The following is a 4,405-nucleotide window of genomic DNA, read 5'->3' on the forward strand; positions in this document are numbered from 1 at the left end:
TATTGTTTATTTTTGTTATTAATGTTATTATTATTATTATTATTATTATTATTATTATGTATCCACATTTTTTATTTCTACGAATTTGTCTATTCATCAAATCCAGAATAGTTTGATTTTTCAATATGTATGGTCTTGGACCATAAATAATGATATTTATTTAGAGTTTGGGTACTTGATGGATTCACTTACTTCTATTATGTTAATATTAATTACTACGGTTGGCATTCTCGTTCTTATTTATAATGATGACTAACTATATGTCTCATGATCAAGGATATTTGAGATTTTTTGCTTATATGAATATTTTTATTTTTATTATTATCATATATGAATTTTTATTTATTAAAATAAACTATAAATTCATACTCAAACATTATAATTCATCATAAATTTATGTGCTTCTATATTTTTTAAATATCAAATTGTATATCTGCATTTTTTAGTTTTATCATTATCATATGTGTATTTGTATTTATTAAAATGAACTATAAATTCATATGGTAATATTTTAATTCATCGTAAACTTATGTGTATTTGTATTTTTTAAATATTAACATGTATATTCGCATTTTTTTATTTTTATCATTATTGTATATCCGTATTTTTTTTATTTTTTATCACTACCTCATGCGTATTTCTGTTTATTAAAAAGAACTATAATACATAATATACAATTTACTTTTATCATTTTTTAATTATATTCCGAATTTATTTTTTTAAATGTATTTTTTAATGAAATGATTACCTAATAGTATAAATGCAACATTATATTGTGAGTGATTTAGTTTGGTTAATTAACAGTATAATTTATTATTATTAAAAGAGTAGAGAAAGATAAAGGGGATTAAGAAGTGGTTTTGAGGATTCACAATACAAACCAATCACCAAATATTTAGGCTTCATATCCAGGTTTTCAATAACCAATTCAACAACTATATCACTCTTATTTTACTCCACCTTCCCCATCAAGCTTCAAAACAAAATGTTCAGCTTTCAATAAAAAAATTATATATTTTTTAAATAAAAACATCCATATGATATGATTCCATTTATACCTATTTGAATATTTTTTAAACTTTTTATATATGCAACAACAATTTTACTCTCCCTTAATGAAGTTGTTCAAACAAATCTAAATTAGTGTGGTTTTTTTACACATGTACAATTATATATTTATATATATATATATAAAAGATCTTCCTTGAAACTTTTTAAAATGAATTTTTCTTTTTAAATTTTGAAATTGTTAAGAAGTATTAATCTATTAAAATATTCTTAATACATATTTTTAATGATTTTTTAATTTTATATCTATTTTTTACTTTTATATTGTGATATCGTAAAAAAAATAAACAAACATGATTATCTTAATATTAGATAAATTACTTCATTGAATTTTACAAGTGAAAAAAATCATTTTAATTTAAATATTTTATTACATTATTTATCTTAATTAGTATTTCAAACTTAAAAAAAACTTAGGTCTTAATTAATAATTTTTTAGTGATTATAGTAATATTTAACTTTTAAAATCAAATATATAGACCATAATATATATACTTATTTTGTTTTAACATATATTGTGACAATTGTCATAAAAATATTTTTTTTTAAATTCATATTGATTGAAAATTTTAAAACTCATTAAATTTAGTAAAATCATATTTATTCTGGTTTACACAATAATTTTAAAAGACCTCCCATTAAATTATGTTAAATAACGTAAAAAACAATGAGATTTTCATAAAGAAAATTATAAACCAAAATAAGATAATACATAAAATAAAAAACGGAAACATTTTACATGCTAAGTTTACCGTTCAAATTTGAATTGGAGTAATGATGAAAAACATTATTTCGTGGTTGCGGAGGTGGAATTAGAGTATGAGAAGTTATCACTTTTCATTTTTTTTTTATAATTTAATATAAAGCAAAATAAAAAAAGTTAAAAATGCTTGAATTATAATGCAGTGCAATATTGAGAAAATAAAGGTTCTATGTTATCAAATTACAAAGAGGTCACTAAGAGAGAGAAAATTCAATGAGAGAGGAGAAAATCCACATAGAAGACTCAAAAAAAAAAAAAAAAAAAAAAAAAAAAAACAAAGAATGATTATATGAAAAAGAAAACCACAACAGATATTAGTTCTAAAAACAAATAAGAAATACCAAATGATCATAAAAACAACAATTAATATGTATTTAACTTTAATGCTTTATAATTAAGATATAAAAATAATTGAGGTATATGTATTAGATTTGTTGCACTTTTATATACCCATTGAAACATAATTGTTTCGCAACCAACTTTCTCTCAAAATTCAATTTCAACCGTATCCTTCTCTCCCAAAATTACTAAATGAATATAGTGTACATCCACATACTGCAATATATATGCATATAATTCAAACTCATGGCTGATAATGAATTGTCCAATGAAAAAGAAAATGAAGAAAAACGAAATGGGGACAACGAAAGAACCTTTGCAAAAGTAGGTTGTTAAAATCGGATGCCATTGATTTGTACTTCATAGTGGTAGTTGAAAAAGAAAAGTGGGAAAAATATCTTATAGACATGAAGAAAGAAACCGTAGATGATGTTAAACTAATGATCAAAAAATGAACTTGATCTTGTTATGCTACTCAGGAAGGTCTTCAACAAATTCTTCTTTCGAAGAACTTACATCAATATCTTTTTCAGACTTGAGTATAGGCTAGACCTCTCATTATTTCTTTTAACAAAGATTTTGTTACTTTATAGGACCGGAGTTCGGGACGGATGATTGACACCGGATGTGAGTCTCATGGACTTTATCAACTACATATTTCTGCACATGTTGGCGCAATTATAGATTCTCCATCTCTCATTCATGCTCGGTTGGGTCATCCTAGTCTTGCCAAGATGCAGCAGCTTGTTCCAAGTTTGTCTAATGTGTCTACTTTATCGTGTGAGTCGTATCAATTAGGAAAGCACATTCGTAGTTCTTTTCCTAGTAGTGTCTCACAATGTGCTTCATCTCCTTTTGCCTTAGTTCACTCTGACATTTGGGGACCAAGTCGTATTAAGTCTAATTTAGTTTTTCAGTATTTTGTTACTTTTATTGATGATTATTCAAGATGTACTTGGGTATTTTTAATGAAAAACCGTTATGAGTTGTTTTCTATATTTCAAATATTTTACAATGAAATTAAAAATCAATTTGGAATTTCCAACCGGATTTTGCGCAGTGATAATGGACGTGAGTATCTTTCTCATTCTTTTAAAAAATTTATGGCTTCTCATGGTATTCTTCATCAAACTTCATGTGCTTATACACTTCAACAAAATGGGGTAGCTGAGCACAAGAATATACATATTGTTGAAACAATTCGTACTATTTTAATCCATGGTGATGTTCCTCAGCGTTTTTGGGGTGATGTTGTTCTTAGTGCATGTTATCTCATTAATCGCATGCCATCTTCAGTTTTAGATAACAAAATTCCTCATTCTATTTTATTTTCACATGACACTCTTCACTCTTTACCTCCCAAAGTTTTTGAGTCCACATGTTTTGTTCATAATTTTAGTCCTGGTCTTGATAAATTATCTCCCAAGTCACACAAATGTGTCTTTTTAGGATTCACTAGATCATAAAAAGGATATAAATGTTTCTCACCTTCTTTAAACCGTTATTTTATTTCAGCAGATGTCACCTTCATTGAATCTCCCCTTTACTTTAAGTCTTGTCCTTCTCCTTCAATTTCTTCATCTAATCAAGTTAATATTCCTCTTGTTGTGCCTAGTGCACCTAACAATTCACCACTGCCACCAACTCTTCAGGTGTAGAGTTGTCGTCAAATGTCTCATCGTCCATCAGCAGACTCTATTCTGGTGCCAACACCTCATCCCCCTCCAACTCCTACAGTTGAACCTCTGACAATTAAACCTGATCTTCCTATTGTTATCCGTAAAGGTATACGTTCTACCCGTAACCCCTCTCCACATTATACTGCTTTCAGTTACCATAGACTATCTCAACCCTTTTATACTTGCCTTTTGTCTATTTCTTCTGTATCCATTCCAATATTTGCAGGTGATGCCTTAGCTCATCCTGGTAGGCGTTAGGTCATGCTTGATGAAATGAATGCGCTTTAGAATAATGGAACTTGGGAACTTGTTCCTTTACCATCTAGGAAATCTATTATTGGTTGCTAAGGGTTATATCCAAATTTTTGGTTTAGACTATGGTGATACTTTTTCTCCAGTGGCAAAGATGGCCTTTTTTCGCTTATTCATAGCTATGACTGCTCTTCAACAATGGCTTCTTTTTCAACTGGATGTCAAAAATGATTTTCTTAATGGGGATTTGCAGGAAGAAATTTATATGGAGCAACCTCCCGATTTTGTTGCTCAAGGGGAGTCT

This window comes from Phaseolus vulgaris, chromosome 3, assembly GCF_051622355.1.
Source record: "Phaseolus vulgaris cultivar YP4 chromosome 3, ASM5162235v1, whole genome shotgun sequence".
NCBI classification, from domain to species: domain Eukaryota; kingdom Viridiplantae; phylum Streptophyta; class Magnoliopsida; order Fabales; family Fabaceae; genus Phaseolus; species Phaseolus vulgaris.